The sequence below is a fragment of the Strigops habroptila genome, chromosome 1 (genome assembly GCF_004027225.2).
Source record: "Strigops habroptila isolate Jane chromosome 1, bStrHab1.2.pri, whole genome shotgun sequence".
In the NCBI taxonomy this organism is placed as follows: Eukaryota; Metazoa; Chordata; class Aves; order Psittaciformes; family Psittacidae; genus Strigops; species Strigops habroptila.
In genome coordinates, this window is record NC_044277.2 from 140,645,040 (window position 1) to 140,652,800 (window position 7,761).

Genomic DNA, 7,761 nt, shown 5'->3' on the forward strand with positions numbered 1-7,761 from the left:
CCCCAAAGTGCTGCCTCCTCAGACCTCCACCAGGTCCGGTGTCTCTGTGGCAGGGAAATTCAGCCACAGCTTTGGAAATGAAATGCAGTTTGTAGTGTTAGCAGCCGCTTCAGTCCACAGCTGCTGTTCACACGCAGGAGCTGCTGGCTCTCCTGGACAGCCCAGGGAGGGACGTGTGCTATACATCCCAAATGGCAGGGAGACCAGGGTGGAAAGAGTTCCAAGTGTGAGACCCCTGTGCAAAGGAAGGAATTAAAACACAGGTTTAGTCATCTTAATAACCATGCCACTAAAAGCATATGGAGCACAACGTATTTGGATATTGAGTTTTTGACACATGCCAAAGAGTTCTCCTCTAGAATTGGGTTTTTCTTCTTAAACTGTCAGAATTTTTAGTTGAATCAGGGAGATGCCACACACTCAAAATACTAATACAGACCTCGGGTCTCTTCCCAGTTCTGCTTTTTTGCGCTGCCTCCACCCAGGAATGAACCAGCTGTCCCGAGCCCCTGCCCTAGACTCTGTGGACAGAGCAGTGGGGGGCACAAAGCTGCAGAGCTATGGGGTGGGCACCACCCATCACAGCCTCCTTCCCAGCACCCAGCACAGTGCCTGTGTCCCCCTGAGAGCAGTTTTCCTGGCATGAAGCAGGCATCAGAGAGCAGCTGGCTGGGCTGTTCTGCTGGTCTCTGTGGCAGTGAGAGCTGCGTGCGTTAAGCTTGCATGCGTGGACAGCTCTTTCCTGCTAATGCATGGTTGAGGGACCAGATCTAACCAAATACAATGTAAAAATTCATTTATTGAGGCACATGTGGTTAGTCTTGTTAAAGAACAGATGCAACTGTTCATCAAAGAAGCATTATAACTTTTATAATGTCCTATATACATAAAGATGAGTATGGCACAGTGAAGTCTCCACTGCTTTGGCTTTTAAGCAGAGAGAATCTCCTTTGAGGATGGGTTATAAAACTTCTCTGAGTAGTTCATATACTCTTGAGACACTGTTTACTCTCTTCTGTTATTTCTATCAACCTTTGAGTGGAATGGTTCTTTAGCTTTGCTTTGTGATTTTTATGCTGTTTGTGGTGCCACTTCATTGCACAATAGGGATATTTCGGCCCCTTTTACATGCATGTTTGAGACCTGACTACTGGGAGGACTCTGATTTTTCTAAAAATACATATCTAATATATACACTTGCATTTGTGAACTGTAAAAATCACTGTCAATCATTTACTACAGGGTGACAAAGCTGGGCATCACCAGGCATGCCACACTGCAATCGCCTTGTGGCAATGCACACAGGGCTATGGAAATCAAATGCTGAGGGACCACGGTGTCTCTGCTGCTCAAGACCTACGTTTCACAGCTGCTTCACCCACAGCGAGATCATGTCCACTCGGTGCCATCAGCTGAGTGGTGCTTGCCCTCCAGCTCGTGGCTTTGTCATGTCGTTGCTTGCTGATGCTGGTGCTGCTGGTGGGATGTGTGGCTGTGGTGAGGCAGACCAGCCTCATGGCCTCAATGCCTGCTTCAGGAATGCCGTCCCCTTCCCTCCCAACTCCTTTTTGTTTGTTCATTTTGCCTTTTTTTCCTGCTTTCCTGCTTTCTTTGCCACCGGCCATCTTTTTGCCACGTGCTGGATAAAGCACAAGTCCCACAGATATGATTTCAAAGTACCAAGCACAGAATAAACAGGAGTTTCATAGCTTTTTTAATCTGATCAGCCTTCCTATCCAAATCCTACTTTGGTTTTTAAAGCAGAGGCTGTGAACAAGCCCCCTTTCTTCCTCCTCAGTGTCACCTCTTGCACACTGTGCTGTGATGCCTGAAGACTGCTTCTGTATTTTCTCCCTCATGTTGAGGTGCTTTTATAGCACTGAAATAAAACCTGACTCAGGTTTGTGGGTACCAAAATTCAGTCCCACCTACTGTTTGCCTTGCAATGCTGCCTGAAATATCATTTTAATTTCATATTAGTTATTTGCCAAAGAGGAAAATAAAAGAGATGAAAAGGAAACCGGTTAATGGCCTGTTTCATGGGGAACACCACGATAACAAAGCAGTGTGCGGGCAAACACGGAAAGTGAGAGATGCTGAGCCCTACTGTGCCTGTCAGCATGGCTTCTGCGTGCAGGGGAGAAGAGAGCAAAATTTACAAGGATGCTACTCTCTGAAGTGCTGCATGCACTGCTGGTGAGCCTGGGAAGGAAACAAAGACAGCCATTCAAAGTCATTGAAGAACAGCCGTAGTACTAAGTGGCTGCGCTGAGAAAATAAACCCATCAGATTTAGATTTTAAAGGGTTCAAGGGTGAAATGAAATATTATTTGCTTAAATACAGAAAGCACTTTCATTAAAAACAAGTCTCACAGGAGATCACAGCCCAGCATTTCAGCTTTGATAGACTTTGCTCTTTTTTTCCCCACCGCTGAGCACAGTGTTTTATTAAGATTATAAAATTAGGCCTTTCAGCAATTCTAATAGGGTATTTTTTGACATAAACTACCATTTTTTATAATAGTACACAAGCAGGAGAAACGATCTGGGAAGCACTGGAAAGCTCTCCCAGTGTACCCATAGGCTGCATGGGCACCTCATTTTGGGGGCTACCGACAAACCCAGCGAGCTCCTGTTTTTCCAGCTCAGCAGCCAGAACTGGGGCTGACATGAACATGAACTGTAGGAGCTTATTTAACACTCAGGCAAATTTAAAACCCATACTGAACTATTTATTTTGTGTATTCGCCTTTCACTGCACCACATGCTAACATCGAGTACTTCTAACTGCTGGAAGGAACAAACAGAAATTGCTGCCATCACCTGAAGGTGAAAGTCGGCTGTTCAGCCTGTGATGCACTTCATGAGATGACACCATCAGACTCCTTAATGACAAGCAGGGGTGCTTGATTTTCAGTAGCAGTGCTACATCATGGCATGGAAAATAGCTTGGAAATTGCTTTAGAAGAGCATAAATTGGGATGCCCCATCCCTGGAAGTGTTCAAGGCCAGGCTGGATGGAGCTTTGAGCAACCTGGTCTAGTGGCAGGGGGTTGGAACAAGATGAGCTTTAAAATCCCTTCCAACCCAAACCACTCTATGGTTCTATGAGTCTATGATAAAGTGTGATGGGTTCAAGTTAGAAACAGGGAGTACAATAAATGCCCCAAAGGTACCTCTGAAGCGTGATGTTCCTGAGAAATTCTTTAACAAAGGGAACTGAGAATGATCTGCCTCCACGTATCATACTTGGAGAAGCATGGGGATAGTCTATTAGGTCACCCTGCAGCGGATATTAAGCATTAACCTATTTCAAATGTTATGTGTATTTACCCACAGAAACTGAATAGGTCAAACAGGTTTCTGGCTCACAACAGAAGACGAAACAGTGTCTTGTTCTGTATGTGAATAGCTGCTCATGTAAATCAGGGGGTATGTGTGTGCAAGGATTATTGGGACTGTTTTGTTGTTGCCTCCTATTTCTAAAGAATATGTTACCCCATGAAACAAACCCTGGAGTGAAAGGTATCGAGCTTTAGAACAAGGTTACAATGAACAATGAGACTACCACAGAGAACACACAGTTTGTGTTTTTGCAGAAAACAAGTTTAATAAAACAGACTTTTTGTATGTTGGGTTGACAAATTCATACTCCTCCTTACCATAGTGCCCGAACTAGAAACAAGGTCTTGCTTGTCCTCTGCTCAATGAAAAAAAGCCAATGCTAGCCTGCATCAACAGGTTGTCCTCTCCTAATGTACGTGTGAGCCTCCCATACATCTCTTAACATTCTTCATGGTGTTGGTTGTGTACTTTTTGCTACGAAAGGAATGTAGGGTTACTTCTGTAGGAAGCCCACATGAACAGAAATATTAGGATGTGTCTAATGAAACCACATTTGTCTCCTTTCATTTGCATTCCCATGCTACTGCTGATCTTGTATATGCCCTGGCTCTCTCCTATGTTTATTTCCCTGCCAGTAATCATACATCCAGGATGCTATTTAAGTAATTTCTACTGCCACCTTCAATCAATCAGATGAGTTAGGATGACGAAGAAAACTTTCAAGAAATACCTCATCAGTCCAGCGTTACCTTGATCGTTTGATCTCTGCGTTTCTCCTCTTTGCTTTACACATCCAGTGTTCTATGTCATACAAGAAAACAGCCAGCTAACACCTAAGAGCATACAGCCAGTCTATCTTGGGGTTTGGGAGGAAGGGAAAACCCACCAGAGAAAAACCCACCTTGAGTCCAAGAGCAGATGGCTGCTTTCAGAAATCAAAACTGAACAGCATTTTGGTTTGGCTTAAGCCAAGGGACTGTACACGGCCACCAGCTTTGTGCTGACCTCCATGAACACGACACAGTTTTTGGGTGGAAAGCACTCTGCCATGACCTGCTCCCCTCAAACTAACATCACACTGGCGTTATTGTACAAGGGAGGAGGCAGGGAATAGCCTGCACTTCAGACCTGAAACACATGGCACATGTTACAGGGCCACTGTAGACAGGGTTGTTTTGAGCACGCTTTGCTGTCTCTTTACGCCCAGTAATTTCTGATGGGTTGCTTAAGCAATGCAAAATCAAACGTTTTCTCTATTTTAAGGACAGCAGCTATTGGTTCCACTTCTGGATAGCTCCACCGTTTATTTTTGGCGCTTTTTCATTCATCGCAATACACCTAGGGCTGCTTTAGTGTCACTTTAAGGAGTCTGGCGTCTTTCCTGGTATGTACTGCATCTTTTACAGAGAACTTGTCATCATGTGTCTAGGCAGAGAAGGATCAGAACTAGTCACAGGCAAGAACCACAGACACAACTGTCATAGAGAACTACACATGGATAATGCAGAAGCTTTTTTTAACTATTTGCCGTGGCTTAATAACAGTTACCTGTTCCTTAATATCCACATGGCATGCAAACAGGCAGCGATCGTGTTGCTGACAGCACTGCCCTGTGCCTGCTGAAGCACTGCTCTGCACTGCACAGCAAGGTAAGGTCTTGGGGCCAGACCCACAGAGATATTTAGGGGCCTAACTTCTATTTCAGACTTCAGTGGGAGGCTGGTGCCTAAATAGGAGTTGAGCACCTGATTACCTTTGCAGGTCTGGGCTTGGGTGGAGGCAGCCCGGAGTGCTGCACATTCTGCGGGAAGCTCCGCTGCTCTCCGGCCGGCGGTTGAACCGTGGTACGGTGCAACCCTGGTGTTGTGAAGTAGCCGTTCTCTGACTGGTGACGGCCTGATTCACAACACCAGCTGCTGCACGGCACCCGAGGGGGCCCCCAGCCGGGCTCCTCTGCACTCAGCCCTCCGCCGGGATCCATCTTCCATACTGCTGTGTGCTGGAAAGCAAAGTGACAGGGTTAGGTCCATCGGTACCACAAGCTATATACCCCTGCCTATTTAAAATACAGAAGTGTGAAGGATGTATGTCTCCAAGGGGAAAAAAGTATAACGAAATAAAAGTGGCAAACTGGCTCTGCGCTCAAGATGTACTGTTTCACAGAGGTGGTCCCTGCAGCACCATGCCGGTAACGTATACAGCTGTGCTCCTGCTGTTCATTTCCTGTGTTCATCTCAGGAGGGTTGGAGGCTGGCAGGCAGGGGAAGCAACCTAGAAACTCAGCCAAGCCCTCAGAGACACGGGAGAAACAGACTGCTTTCTCACAGACCCCAGCACATTACCAAAAGGAGAGCAGTGCCCCAGAGACTGTGTGGCTTCCCAAGCGCGGCACCACTACTAACCCTCCTGCCTGTGTCCTGTCTGCTCCTGTGAGGTGGGTGAGACACCAAAGCATGCGCGGTCTCTTCCCAGAAGCTGCCCAGTGTGTTGGCATTCAGGAAGGTGCCCCCACCCCACAAAAATCCTGCTGGGACCCATGAATGTGCCAGTCTGCAGAGGGCCCTTCATCCCCCTCTAAAGCGCACATCCCTCAAGGAGCTCACAGAACCTGCGGAACACAACCCAGTGCTGACCAGGAAAGTTGATCTTTTAAAATCACACAGGGAGTTACAGATTCTGGGACTTTCAGGGAAAAAGAAGTCTCCCTCTTCTGGGCAGGGCCGACACTGGAGAGCACCTGACCTGCACTGATCATGGTAGCCTGCACACAGTGGGTGTCACAGGCAGCGCAAGAGTTCAGTGTTGCTGCAGCGCTACAGGAATGGCTTGGGGGAGGGCATGGGTCCCACAGACAAAAAAAGGTGGAAATAGCCACTGTTTCTCCCCAGTTTCCCTCAAAATGCCGCACTGGTGGTACAATGACTCGCTTGGTTGGGTTGTTCTTAAGGTTTTTCCAACAACTCCTTATTGGGCTAATTCATCTGGGCACATGCAAAAAAAAGAAGCAAATAATAATTTTCATCCCATGTATTACAGACTTTCCTCAGCAACCAAAACTCAAAAGGAAGCAGAGTTTCTGTGAATCAGCTTGGGACTGTCCCTGGGATGATGAGGACCCACTGCAGGAGTCCTTATGCAAACCAGACAGAAAGTAAGTCATGTGAAGCCTAGCAAAGCTCCAGGGAGAAACTGCTGTTTCTTAATAGTTCTCCTGAAATGGGTTAGATGTGGAGGCAAAAATTCTCACCCTGCTGATGAAGGAAGTGTCCTCCACATGCCCACTTCCCAATTGAATCCAAAGGAAACTTCATACATTGTCTTTCTCCTGCAGGGAGGGAAGATGTGGTCATGTTTAGTCCCTGAGCAGAAGAGCGATTAACATATGCACTAACAGATGATATCCCAGAGAGACAGGTTATGCAATTGAGTTGCTGTAGGAAATGGAGCTAAGTTTCTTGACACCTGCGCATGTGTGCACATTTGTAAAGCCTCAGTCATGTTGTACTAACAGAGCTTTTATTTAAAGAGCAGTTTTCAGAATTTTAACACGTTGAAAAAAAGCCAATGCTATTTATATTTTATGCGTATCTATTATTCAGCCTTCAACCCTGAAAGGAAGAGCCTGAAAGCTGAACTTGTGTTGTGGCTGGTGCTGATCAATGGTGACATGATAATGCCAGATGAAGGTGAAACCTCTCCCCTGAGCAGATCTTTCACGCATGTGGTAGCACTGAGCGCACTTGACAAAGCACATTGTGTCACACGCAGACTAATGCCAAACACTTTTCGTACGTTCTCTGTTCCCTGGGAACACTAAAGTCTGCCCGGGTACTGTGGGTGGGAGAAGAAAAACAAATGATAGGAGCCTTTTTCAAGGTTGTTTAAATTCTTCTGTAACCTTTCATGCGATCTGCACTGAAGTGTATCAGACTACTTAAAATAAGCAGGCTACTGTATATGCACTGCTTGCTCCCTGGAAGAAGCCAATTTAAAAGCTTCTTCAAGTTAAAAAACAGTATTATATGTCACAGAAGTGAGAAATGAACCCTTAATCTACTTTCTATCCCCTTAATGTACCAGAGATGGAGGTTGGTTTTCTGCTTCTTTACCCCCTCGGTCAAATAGTCCGACATAGTCTTAGAGTATGTCTGAGCTGAAATTTTAATATTCTACCATTTTTTTACTTAGTGTGATTTTATTCAGTCATCTACTGGCAACAGCTTTCATGTTCGGCAACGCTACGTGATTTGAAAGCTTTCTTACAATTTCAGCTAGGTTACACATATGGAAGTGTACAATCATCTCCTGAACAGCTGAGTAACCAGCAGCTAGGGAACTGCATTCCCCCGTGCTGTCCGGCTGGCTGGGTCTAGAAGCCTTGAGGAAAACCACTGAAACCAAATATTTACTTTAGGA

The 7,761-nt window shown here is 45.9% G+C and overlaps 1 long non-coding RNA gene across 1 annotated transcript; it reads right to left on the reverse strand.

Moving 5' to 3' along the window:
* Positions 1-3,583: 3,583 nt before the first annotated feature.
* On the reverse strand, positions 3,584-5,199 carry LOC115616974. Its single transcript, XR_003994458.1, has 2 exons — positions 5,099-5,199; positions 3,584-4,770 (listed from the first exon to the last, which is right to left on the reverse strand). It is a non-coding gene; the product is annotated as an uncharacterized LOC115616974 (long non-coding RNA).
* Positions 5,200-7,761: the final 2,562 nt, after the last annotated feature.